The following is a 15,292-nucleotide window of genomic DNA, read 5'->3' on the forward strand; positions in this document are numbered from 1 at the left end:
ACATCACGATGATATTATTTCTATAATTAATGAACTACAGTTAAAGTAACTTCTGAGAACATATATATAGATCATAGGTCGCAAGTTCCGTTCACAATGTCAAACTATAAGGTAGTTTCTCTACGTAAAAATCATAGTCACTGTTTACCGACACGTGATTACCACTCTAGAATCTATCGGCCACAACGGTCATCATTAAAACGAACATATATATATATATATATATATATATATATATATATATATATATACGGGTATATATATATATACACATATATATATATACATACACCTAAATATATATATATATATATATATATATAAATATTTTTATGTGTGTGTGTGCACTTTGTGCATTAATAGGTATCTCTAATGGAGATCAATACCTTTTAATGGCCATCTTTAATCCGAAAATCACTTTAAAGTTGGAATATTTGAATGAAATTAAAAATAATCATTTGTGGCAGAAACTATTTTTAATCAAAATCTAGGTTTGAAAGTAAAAATGTATATATTTGATAGCTTTTAAGAGAATACAGAAAAAGAAAGAGGTGCTATATGGAAGAATAAAAAACAAAGAGGCATAATGCGCTTGAAAAAAAAATTTGCTATTCAGCTACTATGAACTGTACTGTACTGCACTGTTTTAAAGATTTTGGTGCTGTTAGCCTTTTAAGGCTTTAACAGCTTCGGATATTAGTTCACGGAGCGGAAGGGTCCGTGAACTATATCACGAACTACTTTGGGACTACATACGAGTTATATTTATAATGGTGTACATGGGCATACAAACTTAAAAAAACGACGAAAAATACAAAAGTACTTTTAGCTTTTGGAACTCGATTTGCGATATCTTATCTTAATGCTTTTACATAACCACCTTTTCTAAGTCAAGATTAAGTTATGTCGGACTTCTTCGTCGGAATACTTTAACACATACACAGCATCTCCAGACGCCATCAAACTTCTGTTTTAAAAATGGCTACAGTTTTTTCTTTCTGCAAAAATTTCTTCTTAGCAATACGTATAAAATAATCTTTTTTCTGTTAAATATTGCTAAATATACAGTTAATATTTATAATAATTAGGCAGTATAAAATAGAAAAAAATAAATAAAAAAGTAAGGCGAGCCTATCGTATCAAATTGATCACGGTTAGTAAGTGTAGTTATCAATTTTTTTTGGTCAACGTGATCGGCGTCACGTCCGGAACAGACATTGTTAATTTGCCGCGACACCATTTGTTATTTTATTTAATCTGCTGTTAATAAAATCGGACCGCACGCCGCAATGGAATATGACACGCGACAAAATACACAAAGCTCGTCAATTTGATGAATTTTTATATTATTTTACTTCACAATGAATTGTTAACAAGATATTTTTTCCTTTTCACTGGCCTAGTCAATTACTGTTTAATACACATGAAGAGATATAATAAGACAAAATTATTATTTTAATATGTTTATTAACAGCATAGATAGTTTGCTCACAAGGACGACAGGGAACATCCTATTTGAAATATTTAAGAAAGGCTATATTAAAGCTCAGTAGTAATCATATAGTAAAAACTGCAATAAACACAATGTATGATTGCAATTATTTTATTAACACACCATAAATAATAAAAAGAGGAAAAAAAGAAACAATTCATTTGGTACAAGACGCGGTCTTATCACACAAGGCGATTGCGATTTGTAGTTACGTACACACCCAACTGCCCTCTCCTTCATGTCTCTCATCTCTATCCAAAGGTTGTCTGGTAGAGATCGCCTTGTTTTTATTTCACATTGTGTTTATTGCAGTTTTTACTATATGATTACTACTGAGCTTTAATATAGCCTTTCTTAAATATTTCAAATAGGATGTTCCCTGTCGTCCTTGTGAGCAAACTATCTATGCTGTTAATAAACATATTAAAATAATAATTTTGTCTTATTATATCTCTTCATGTGTATTAAACAGTAATTGACTAGGCCAGTGAAAAGGAAAAAATATCTTGTTAACAATTCATTGTGAAGTAAAATAATATAAAAATTCATCAAATTGACGAGCTTTGTGTATTTTGTCGCGTGTCATATTCCATTGCGGCGTGCGGTCCGATTTTATTAACAGCAGATTAAATAAAATAACAAATGGTGTCGCGGCAAATTAACAATGTCTGTTCCGGACGTGACGCCGATCACGTTGACCAAAAAAAATTGATAACTACACTTACTAACCGTGATCAATTTGATACGATAGGCTCGCCTTACTTTTTTATTTATTTTTTTCTATTTTATACTGCCTAATTATTATAAATATTAACTGTATATTTAGCAATATTTAACAGAAAAAAGATTATTTTATACGTATTGCTAAGAAGAAATTTTTGCAGAAAGAAAAAACTGTAGCCATTTTTAAAACAGAAGTTTGATGGCGTCTGGAGATGCTGTGTATGTGTTAAAGTATTCCGACGAAGAAGTCCGACATAACTTAATCTTGACTTAGAAAAGGTGGTTATGTAAAAGCATTAAGATAAGATATCGCAAATCGAGTTCCAAAAGCTAAAAGTACTTTTGTATTTTTCGTCGTTTTTTTAAGTTTGTATGCCCATGTACACCATTATAAATATAACTCGTATGTAGTCCCAAAGTAGTTCGTGATATAGTTCACGGACCCTTCCGCTCCGTGAACTAATATCCGAAGCTGTTAAAGCCTTAAAAGGCTAACAGCACCAAAATCTTTAAAACAGTGCAGTACAGTACAGTTCATAGTAGCTGTACCTATTTCGCCTTGTTCGAAATTCTTGCTTGCATTTTCGCTTAATACGTAACATTTAAGCTTTAACTAAAGTAACGTTCGCATGTTGTTTTAGAGTTACCTTAACTTTGTAGTGCTCTCAAGTTGTCTGCGAGACGGCGGAGGCTTCTTGTCGCAGCCAAGTGCCGCGTATAATGCGTCTCGTATCACTTGCCCGTGTTCGTTATTCAAATGAAGCCCTCCTGGATCGCGATTATGCTGTGCTATGTGATTTAAAAAATAAAAGAAAGAAATAAAAAATGATCAAAAGCTTAAATGAATGGTTGCATAAGTGAAAGAATAAAACAGAGAAACAAAAGAAGAAAACAAAGTAAGAAGGAGAGGATTAGATCATGTTTAAATATTAAAGAAGGAAAAAGGAAAGAGTGAAATAAAGAAAGAACGTAAGAATGAGAAAATGACCGAACGGATAAATGAATAATAAAATTCACGTTTGATAGAATGTACGAATGTGCATAAGCGTTCATTCGATTGTTTGTTTTGTTAATAGTCTAAAATCGTAACATCTTAAGTAAGAAAAGGACCAATATTTAGTCACTTTCGCACATGCAGTGGTAGTCGTGCAACAAATGCACCGCCCGCCAGCCCGCTGATAAATGCGTATGCGGCAAACAATGCGAAACACACAACCGTCACCGCCAAATTACTCAATACGTGTTTCACCCCTCCACGGGGCATCTTCAGGAGTTATGTTACCCGCCCCGTGGAGGGGTGAAACATGTGCGGACATGCAAATCACTCAACACGTGTGTTGTGGCTAAATATTAGTCCTTTTCTTACTTAGAATGGACTTCCGCGAGGTAACGCCTGATTCCATTAAATATCGTAACATCTCTTAGGACGTAGATAGGATACCATTCGAAAAAATGAACCGGGTGCTCTGTGACCAGGTGTTTTGTTACACGTTCACTCTATCGCGAAGCTGTTACGATTTGCATTGCAAGTGAGACTACGGAATCTTCAAGCAACGAATTGTATGCTTATATAGGTCTTTTAATATAATTTTTTTTTATTTATCCGACGATTTTGCAATGAAATTGGTCTTCGTAATAGCTAATTTTAAAAATAGGAATGCAAAATGCTATAATGACTAAAGTAAACTTTATAATACCTTGTTAGTCGTGAGAAGAAATAATGTGGACTACATTATTCCGTTAACTTCGAGTCCGCAAACGATTTCCATTAACTTATCATATTTCCGCGATAACGAATTGATAAATGACTTGTGCAATATTTTTCCAATCATGGAAATGGGAAAGGAGACGTGAGAAATGAATTCTCCGATATCGCACGGGATGTTCCCCTCCTTTATAATCAAACGAAGCAAAAAATCGATATCGTTGAAGTACTGAAAGTAAATTTAATTAAGAATTTATTATCAATTATTGTCTGACGCTTCAGAGTGTATTAAATTAAAACTGTTGAATTTATTTGAACGTTATATAACACTGCTAACATGTTGGATGGTGGATAGTAAATTTAAAATATTTATGCGAATATTTAGCTAGGAATAATGGCGGGTGCGTTGAATGATACAGCCTGCGTTGAATGCGGAGACTAAGCACGCACTAAAACCAGGCGCATGGTGACGTCAATAGCCTTTTTCCGGTAAAGCCTTCAAGAATGGACAATGGACACCACTACACTTAAAAACATTTGTGCTGGCAATGTTAACTGTTCGGAGCTGTTGTCCGAGGTAAACTTTCGAATTCCTGCAGCAAGAACGCGTTCTAGATCTCTCTTTTTTATCAACGGCTAGGACAAATATTGGTAAACGTGCACCCTTATACAGAATGTGTGACCTCCGCAATTCATATGTTAGCGATATTGATATATTCTCGTGCTCTCTCTTATCTTTTAAAAAACAATTTCGTTCTAAATTACTGAGTACGTACAAGGCAATTTAAACCATAATATAAATAAAATATAAATATATAAACAAACATAATATAGATGTATAAACCGTAGTCTTTGATCCCTGTCTAGTAATGTTTTTATTTTTATTTGTTTTTTCATTGTTTGACCATAAATCATTATGTGTTCTCAGTGAGATAGTTATAAGGTAACAACTGTAATTAATTTTATATTTCTAAGCTTCTAAGTTTGTACTTTCTTACCGCCTTTCGTTACTGTCTATCTCCTATAAAGTAAATAAATAAATAAAGACCTTCTTCGATTAGATTTTTGTCGCCTCAGTATAGAATTGCGGAACGACATTGATCAAGTTTTTGTCAAAAAGTCGCAAAGAACCCATGCAATATGACATCGACCTATAGAGACGTGGCGCGTTTAAGACACAAAACATTCTTCAAAATGGATTAAGACTCGTGGTCTTACAAACCTAGAGAAAAAAAAATTACATACTTCATTCGAGTATTTTAAATGAAAATTTTACGTTACTTTTTTAATACAGATTTGACATACTGTATTATCTATATGTAAGTCATTTAAGTAAAAATAAAAAAAAATCAAGAATGATATTTGAGTTAATTATTTCGCTGCAGAATTCTGAAGTACATTGGCAAGTAGATTCCTTAGCCAGGCCATCAAGTCTAGCGAGATATACTTAAAGAAAACTTAAAGGCGACTTAGCCTTTAAATCGCCGCTCTCGGAAACTTACTTGCAAACTATTCACTTAGCCTTTGCCCGAGATAAGCCATGCATCTTGGACCAAGTTACACTGAATATGCATCACGAATTAATATTTCGATTTAATTATTTAAATTCAAGTTTTGCGAGGCGAATTAAGTATTCCATTAGTTGGTTAAACTGCGGACGTTTTTAAAGGTAACGTGAAAAGTGCACCTTGGGCTTCGCCCCTTCACGTTACGAGATCTGACGTGGAGAGGTTTAGGAGGTAATATTTTTAATTTTCGTATAAGCCTTTACCTAAAGATGAACACTCATATCCAACTTTAATTAAATTACTGAATTTTTGAAAGTTTAAAAACGTCAAGAAGTTTTAGTTTACCTTCTTTGAATTAATTAAGAAAAATTTTAATTAAGTTTATAGTAGTTTAGGCGCGTGTCATGAAAAGAAAGATTATTTTTATGAAAATATGCTATAAATAATAAGAAAAACATACCTACTATTGTTTTTGAAGATGTTAGACCCTGGAGGCTTTAGAGCAACATCGGATATGAGTCCATGGAACGGAAGGGTCCAGGTCGTGGATTTTCGTATTTTGATATTGGAGAACAGGAAGATGTTTCAAAATTGAAAAATAATAAAATATTCAATGTATTATCAATTTATTTTTTAATCTATTTTATTTTTGACTCTACTCTGCTTCGCATATTCTTATAGTTTTGGAGAAGAAGCAGGAAGAAACTCCAAAATAAAACATATTTTAATAAAGTTTAACAACACAGATTTACACATATACACTTTATCAGATATAGCCTGAATGAAATAAAAATAATCGACATCATTTTTAAGGATTCTTGTTATTTAAATATTCGGTTATTGAATAATAAGCCTTTTCAGTCAATTAACTTTGATTTTTGTAAATGGTAGTTAAATAATGTTTTGTGAAATTTTATTAAAAAATCTTATATGTATAAAAAACTATTAATATTATATAAAAAAAAAACAAATGTTTCAAATTCAATTAATAAATTTACTAATTAGTTTATAATTACCAATGCGCTGTGTGAGAGATATGTACATCACCTAAATCGTTTATTCTTGGTGTGGTTGGTCTTAGTTAGATTTTTAATTTCCCAGCGCGGGGCGAACGAGCGTGGGTGATGATTTCTGGCCGGCGCCACGGCTCGCTGCCCGAGCTGATCAAGTGTGAAACAATAAAGCAGACGAGTTCTCGTTTCGTTACAATTCGATTTGTTACATTCGAACCATAACGCGAATTCACACAACCATTTGACGTACGATATTGTTTTATGTACATGCGGAACATCAGGATGATATTATTTCTATAATTAATAATATACACGTGGAACATCACGATGGTATTATTTTCATAAATAATGAACTACAGTTAAAGTCACTTCTAAGAGCAATGGTAGCAAAACGGTAGGGAAATCATAGGTCACAACAAGGTACCGATTCGTGATCGCCACTCTAGAACCTATCGGCCTCAACGGTCATCGGTAGCACGAACACACACACACACACACACACACACACACACACACACACACACACACGCACGCACGCACGCACGCACGCACACGAACGCACGCACACACACACACGCACACACACACACATGCACACACACGCGCGCGCGCGCACACACAAACGCACACACACAAACGCACACACACACACACACATATATATATATACACACATGTGTGTGTGTGTTTTGGAACGCACTGGTGGTCAGGGACATGACAAGCAGGAGCAAGTGCATCATGGCGACACAGTAAAGTTTTCTACAGCTTCGGCCGGTACTTATGTTTCATAACATATATGCATATGAGCAGTGGTAGTTCAGCGGTAAGGGACTGAGACTTGTGATCATAGGTCACAAGTTCCATTCACAATGTCAAACTATAAGGTAGTTTCTCTACGTAAAAATCGTAGTCACTGTCTACCGACACGTGATCGCCACTCTAGAATCTATCGGCCACAACGGTCATCGTTAAAACGAACATATATTATATATATACACACACACACACACACATATATATATATATATATATATATGTGTGTGTGTGCACTTTGTGCATTAATAGGTATCTCTAATGGAGATCAATACCTTTTAATGGCCATCTTTAATCCGAAAATCACCTTAAAGTTGGAATATTTGAATGAAATTAAAAATAATCATTTGTGGCAGAAACTATTTTAATCAAAATCTAAGGTTGAAAGTAAAAAATGTAAATAGTTGATAGTTCTAAAGAGAATACAGAAAAAGAAAAAGTTGCTATATGGAAGAATAAAAAAACAAAAAGGCATAATGCGCTTGGAAATAAAAAAAATTGCTTTCCAGCTGCTATGAACTGTACTGTACTGCTCTGTTTTAAAGATTTTTGTGCTGTTAGCCTTTTAAGGCTTTAACAGCTTCAGATATGAGCAGGTTCGTGAACTATACGACGGACTACTTTGGGACTACATACAAGTTATATTTATAATGGTGTACATGGGCACTACAAACTTTAAAAAAAACTAAAGGTACAAAAATATTTTCTGCTTTTGGAACTCGATTTGCGATATCCTATCTTAATGCATTTACATAACCACCTTTTCTAAGTCACGATTAAGTTATGTTAGACTGACGGGATACTTCAACATCTACACAGCATCTTCAGACGCCATCAAACTTCTGTTTTAAAAATGACCACAGTTTGTACTTTCTGCAAATTTTTTTTAAGTAATACGTATAAAACAATTGTAATATTATTGCTACATAAAAAGCCGCCATATGTGAAAGTTCCCGCGGACGTCGTCACAACGCTCAACCGTTTGCTCGTCTCGTCCACTCGTCTCGCTCACTCGCACGGCGTGCACTATACGCGCTCTTGCTTGCGCCTTGGCAGGTAGCCAAGGCGCAGCACGTGCGCGCGCAGCCGTTGCAGTTCTCGGGGAGTCGGATTTGAACTAGAGAACGATGCGCAACCGCTCGTAGGCGCATTATTCATTTTCCGGCCACAAATTATGTTAATTATTCAATAAACGTTTTTCCACATCACACAATCTTTTTTTCTGTTAAATATTTTAAATATTGCTAAATATTATAGTTAATATTTATAAAAATTAAGCAGTAAAAAATAGAAAAAAAATAAATAAAAAGTACGGCAAGCCTCTCGTATCAAATTGATCACGGTTAGTAAGTGTAGTTATCAAATTTTTTTTTGGTCAACGTGACCGGCGTCACGTCCGGAACAGACATTGTTAATTTGCCGCGACACCATTTGTTATTTTATTTAATCTGCTGTTAATAAAATCGGTCCGCACGCCGCAATGGAATATGACACGCGACAAAATACACAAAGCTCGTCATTTTGATGAATTTTTATATTATTTTACTTCACAATGAATTGTTAACAAGATCTTTTTTTCCTTTTATCGGCCTAGTAAATTAATATTTACAACACCCGAAGAGAGAATAATTAGAAAAAAATATTATTTTAATATGTTTATTAACACTTTTTTGTACACCGTAGACAATAAGTAGAGGAAAAAAAAAAAACAATTCATATGGTACAAGACGCGGTCTTATCGCTCGAGGCGATCTCTACCAGACAACCTTTGGATGGAGATGAGAGACATGAAGGAGAGGGCCGTTGAGGGTGTACATACATACAAATACATACATATATACAAACACACCAATACAAATACATATAAACATACAAGTATGTATATTACTATATATATACATATATATGAGAAAGAGTTTATTAATATATTACAACTTCGTTAGATCAAATATAAATAAGCTAAGTTAATGTTGAATAAATTAGCTTAAATGTACCATAGCCTTAACCACAAGTGATACAGGAACACAAAGGCTAATATGTTAGTGTCATTTGAAGTAAGATTTGAATGCAAGGATACTTTATTTTGCAACTTATGCACGCTTATCAACTAATTTAGTTTGTTGGATTTTTCCTAGGGCAGGTAGATCTTGGAGGTAATAAAAACACGAAGTTTAAAGTAGAAGTGTGTATATTCATCAAGCTTAGAACATGTTTATACGGATTTAAAACTTTAAGATTAATTTTATTTGTTTTATTGTTAGCAACAAGTCAAGATATATTGTGGAGCGCTCTCTTTCTTCCGATGTATAAGAACAATTATATTTCTGTGGAATTCCCCTTTTCGATGCATAGCTGATGATATAATGCAGCTCCTACATGTCTACTTGCTTCAGCTCTACTTACTTCTCATCAAAATAACAGTCATTAAGTAACTAGTAAAAGTAACATAACTTATACAGTAACTTGAAAGTTTCAAGTAGTAACTTTTGTAAATTTCTATACATTGCTAATTAAAATCGAGTCTTAAATACCATAAAATTTATTTTTTCATCAGTTACTTGCATTGTGAATATTAAACCGAAATAAATAATGATGATTATTTATTATGTAGAGTAGAAAAAATCGTGTTCATAAAAGGTTAACATTTCTATAGATCGTCGCCGTAGTTTCAGCTCGTAGATGCTCATTGCAAGGAATAGAGCTCCCATAAAGAACGTTGACCATCCACGAGGCTCAGGGGCTAACATAAACTCTCCTAGATGTGGCAAATACGGGAACCACCGCACAGCCTGAGGATGGCAATTTGGAGTAGGGATGAGGAAGTGGTCGCACGAAACGTAATCTGAATAAACTGAATATTAGTAGAGCATCGTTTAAATCGTACAATACTCCTATGAACTAAAAAAATAAAATCATAATAATTAGTTATCTTTAACATAGTTTTAAAAAGTTTACGATTGAGGTTGGAAATATTGAACCTCATTATAAAAACAAAGGCGTATCTTACTTACTTACTCCGCTGGCTCAGTGACCCAAAGTGGGTCTTGGCCTCCGAAGCGAGAGACTTCCACTTTCCTCTATCTTGTGCCATCGTCTGCCATTGGTTGACATTCGATTCGCGCAAGTCTGCCTCAACGCGATCGATCCAGCGATATCTGGGTCTACCCACTGGTCTTCGACCCCTCGGTTTTTCCAGGTACGCTACCTTCACGCTCCGATCCAATCCCATTCGCTCCAAGTGACCAAGCCAGCGGATTCGTTGAGTTTTATATTCGCCAATAATATTTGGCTGTGCTACTAAAGTCTCAATTTCGGATATCTGTGGAATATAAATCCTAATAAAAAAGTCACGTTGGCGATCGCTGTATAGTATAATTGTAAGCAGAGGAACTGTTGCCCATCCTCTGCAATTTGTTTGTGAGTAGTGACAATTCGTCATTCTATAATGTGGCCAATCTTATAGTTGGACAGTAACATATTACAGACAGGCGACACTTGATGTTTAGCTCGTAAAAAATAGAGACACTAGATTGTACAACAATCATTTGCAGATCATTACTCTTTAACATATATGAGATTGGTTTTATGTTAGGCATCGAGAAGGAGTTCTACAATCAATGTGTTCCGACAATCATAACAAGATCATATTAGATATCCTTTTGTTATTTTTCATTCTTTTCAGATTGATTTGGTTATCAAATTATTTATAATTAAACATCAGACATTGTTCATTGATTAACTTGAAATAAATCATTCAACACATTAATTTTCTCGTTAAAACAGAGTTCGTTTTTCCGGCGAAGTCATTATTATTTTGAAGTAACGATTATGTGAAATTTATAACAAATTCACAGATCAAACAATGTTCCTTTGAGAATCAGCAGGGGGGCGTTGGACGCGACAGTTCCTGTAACGTTATTAACTTCGTTGATTGAACGATACTGTCAAAATTAAACTACAATCTGATTATGCAAAAGTTCGTCTTAGAAGTTACGTTGTTGCTGAAGTACGAAATAGATAAATTTATAACGATCCAAAGTTTTATTATTGGAATGAATAATTGAGAAAGTGTAAATATATTTTATCTGTGCGTGAAAAGTGCCTTGGTGATGGAAAATTGACCTAAAAACAGTACAAATGGAAAGGAACTTCACACAGACCTTTATGGTGTTTCTAAATTTCGTCGCCAGCAATGAGAGTGACATAAAGTGATGGGTAAGAGAAGAAAGTATAGAAGAAGTTATGATGGGTTAGAGATAGAGAATGTTAATAAAACAAATGACGAAAATTTATTTGGAAAAAAAAAATACTTCCTGTCATAGAATAAGGTAAGATACGAGAGGCCCCACAAACAGAGCCATCGTTAAAAAAAACGTCTACGCTCTTTGCTCTTTTGTTTACATTTCATAATTCATGATCATGTTCTGCCATAAACACTACATGATCTATACAGATATATACAGGGTATTTGGTGATAAGAGCAAAAGTTTTAATGAAGTAAATGTTGATTTGTCAGCAAAAAGTTTTCCAAAACTTTCCCGTTTATTTCCAATCCTGTTTAAAGTGATTAATCTGGAATATGCAAGAAGTACCAACATTCAGCCACCTCCGCACATGCAGTGGTAGTCGTGTAATGAAATGCACCGCCCGCCAGCCCGCTGATAAATGCGTATGCGGCAAACAATGCGAATCACACAACCGCCACCGCCAAATCACTCAACACGTGTTTCACCCCTCCACGGGACATCTTCAGGAGTTGTTATATCGATTAGTGCTAAACACAGAGATGCTTAGGTTCTTAAGTATTTAGGTTCTTGCTTAGGATGTACTTCCGCGAGGTAACGCCTGATTCCATTAAATATTTAATCTGGAATATGTTACATTAATTTAGTTTAGTTTTCTATTGGAATGCATCTGATCTGTAACTTCAGGGAGTAAAAATCTTAAAGCTTTACATTTACCATATTTTAGTAAAAGATTTTGAAGGCGCCATTGAATGTCGTTTATAATTATGCTTTGCAATCCAAGTTAGATTGATGTCTTTATTATTATTGTGTTTATAAATGTGTTATTATACTGTTTCTATTATAAGTATACATGTATAAATGTATGCTATATACATACTATGTATGTTTTGTCTGTATGTACACGTTGAGGATCGGTTATTTATCCCTCCACTGTTTTGGTTCCTCTATGGTTGTCAGGAAGATATTGCCTCGTGAGACAAGAACGCCCATTGTACTCTTTTTTACTATTATAACAATTATGTATATATTTTGTAGCGTGTACAATAAAGTGTTTAAAATTATATTTAACTATCTCTGTCGTACCCTTAGGTCGACCTGTTGTTTTAAACAGACTGAAGAAATCTAAATAATCTCATTTTGTGATTTATAAAACATATTTCCCTTTCCAATTAAGTATCAAGATTTTGAGTAATAATTTAACTAAAATCTGATTATGCTAAGGTGGCAGCAGAAGTTTCGTGAACTGATCGCACGGAATAAGAAAATTTAATTTGCAAATTGAATCAAAGTTTACAGGATAAAGGTGTAAAAAGATTGATTAACATTTCCATCGGTGAAATTTAAAAATCAGCCAATTGGATTAAATTGTAAATTCTTACTTCTTTTTAATTCATACGCAATAGATTTATTAATGTTTTGTCTAGATGTTATTATTAATGTAAAATTTAGTTGGAAAAATTATTTGTTGAATTATTGGAAAATGTTTATTGTAGGGTCAATTTTCTTTTCTGGACTCTACCAAACATATCTATACCTATCCCCTATAGGGGATCACAGTGTGATATTATGGTACGGAGAAGAAGCCGTCAATCCTCTGAAAACATTATTTATGAAAAATGGCAAATATATATAATTAATGCACAAAAGTGAGAATTATATAAGATTGTATACTAGATCACAAGTCTCAGTTCTTTACCGCTAAGATATCACTGCTGATATGGATATATCTTATAAATCAAGTTTGTTTACCGATGGAAGCGGTAGAAAACTTTGATGTGACGTCACGCGCCAACTCCGTGTTCTGTCTCGGCCACCAGTGCATTCCTTACACTGGATTGTTGTAACTTATATTTAAATATATACATATATATGTATGTATATATATATATGTACGCAGAAGATACAAGATTACCGATATATGTAGCTTGAAGAATTGCTTTTGAACTTCAGTAGAATATAAATTGATCCTCAAAATTATTATAACATGTCCTAAAGCATTTCTTTATATATTACATAAATTTGGAATAAATGAATTAATTGTGTAAGCGAATACTTCTAAATTTTGCAACTGTTATATATACATTTAAATAATTAAATATATATATAACAGTTGCAATAAATGTATATAAATAATAAATAATTATGTACATTTAAAGCGAGCGAATAACGCACGAACTTCATAATGTACTGTCAAACGTTTATGTTACATTTGTCACTATATTTTCTCAGGTTTTTGAGCTTCTTTTTCATCAAGAACCTTCCATATAGTATAGTATAACATATAAGTTTAGTAAAATGGGTAAAGACGTTCACTAGTTATATTAAAATGGATTAAATTTATTAAATTAGATAAGATGAATTTATACGTAAACATGTAAGCGTTTTTAAAATTGTGATGAGACGTGTAGTTTCTTGTTTTTCATTGATATAAACGATTTATGGTGTACATTTGCAATTAAGATTTATAATGTTCATCTTATTAAGGTGCTTAATATTTTTTAAATAGGTTTGATGCTTATATTTTTAATTATACAATACCAGGAACATTACCGATGGAGTGCTTAAAGCGTATTATTATATTTATCAAGGTTATGCTATAACATAATACAAACATTTTTTATTCGTAATCAAAACATAATTTCGAGTGCTATGTTTCCTCCGTCTCTGCAGGCATTCTAAAGTGCTTGTAAGAAAATATTTATGCGCGCACGTGCTCTGCGCGTAATTCTATTTTATTCGTAAAGTTCAGCGGCATCGCCCCGCGATAAGACCGCTATTTTAGGTAGCGCTAAATTCGTATTCATAATTAAATCTTATCAAATCCTGTATGACAAAACTTGTAGCGTATAATACCGACTTGTGCTAACGGCCAAGTTCGTGTCGCCTCGGCGCGATTTACTTGGAACTTAGACATAACTTAGTTGGCAACTATTCACTTAGTTTCTGATCAACTCGCTAAGCCGGGCACTTTTGAACGGAGCTACTTTGGACCTTTGGTTTTCGTCTTTAGGATTTTCGGCGAGAGAAATTACTGCCGATTACTTAGGAGCGTTAAATTGAATTTTGAACTTCTTTTCGTAGCTATCTGCATTCTTTTCTAAATTTAGTTTCTATTCGGGAAAAATACGTACATAAAGTTAAAGTCAAAATGAAAGTCGTAGTTAAAGTGAAAGTCAAAATAGCATTATTGAATAGGATCATAACAATCATCTATAATCGTCAGCTTAAAATTAACATTACCTTAGTTCGTAACGCGCCAACTACTGAGAACTAATAACCCTTAGTAGCCTGATTTACGAAAGTGATTTTTTTAAATATTACTGTGTTTGCTTGAGGGTCTAGATGAAAGTAAACATAGATTTTTTTTAAATTTCGTTCGAAAGAATATTATACAACAGTAAAATTCGTACAGCCAACCTATTAAAAAAACTAATAGTAATGTGAACATTCGGTTTAAAAGATTGGTATCAATATTGAAACTCTAGGTTATTAAGGGTTACAGAATTCTTTTTGCTTCTAATTGGAATAATTCATTTCCGGGCATATTTAACCCGATAGTCTGAAATAGAGTAATATATCTATTGACATAGTCTATGCTTAACAAAAAAAAATACTTTCACACTAATATATTCGGGTTTAATGACAACGTCTGGACAGAAAGAAACTGTAATATAAGAGATCGTGGAGAACGAAAGGAGAAAATGAAATAAATAAAATGAGAAAAATAGTTTATCTGAATTGTAACGTACTCGTACATGCCCACACATTGACAGGCCCCCTAAAAGGAGGGC

This window comes from Battus philenor, unplaced genomic scaffold (genome assembly GCF_028537555.1).
Source record: "Battus philenor isolate CCGP_79_NKW_IND1 unplaced genomic scaffold, ilBatPhil1.0.hap1 SCAF_21, whole genome shotgun sequence".
NCBI classification, from domain to species: Eukaryota; Metazoa; Arthropoda; class Insecta; order Lepidoptera; family Papilionidae; genus Battus; species Battus philenor.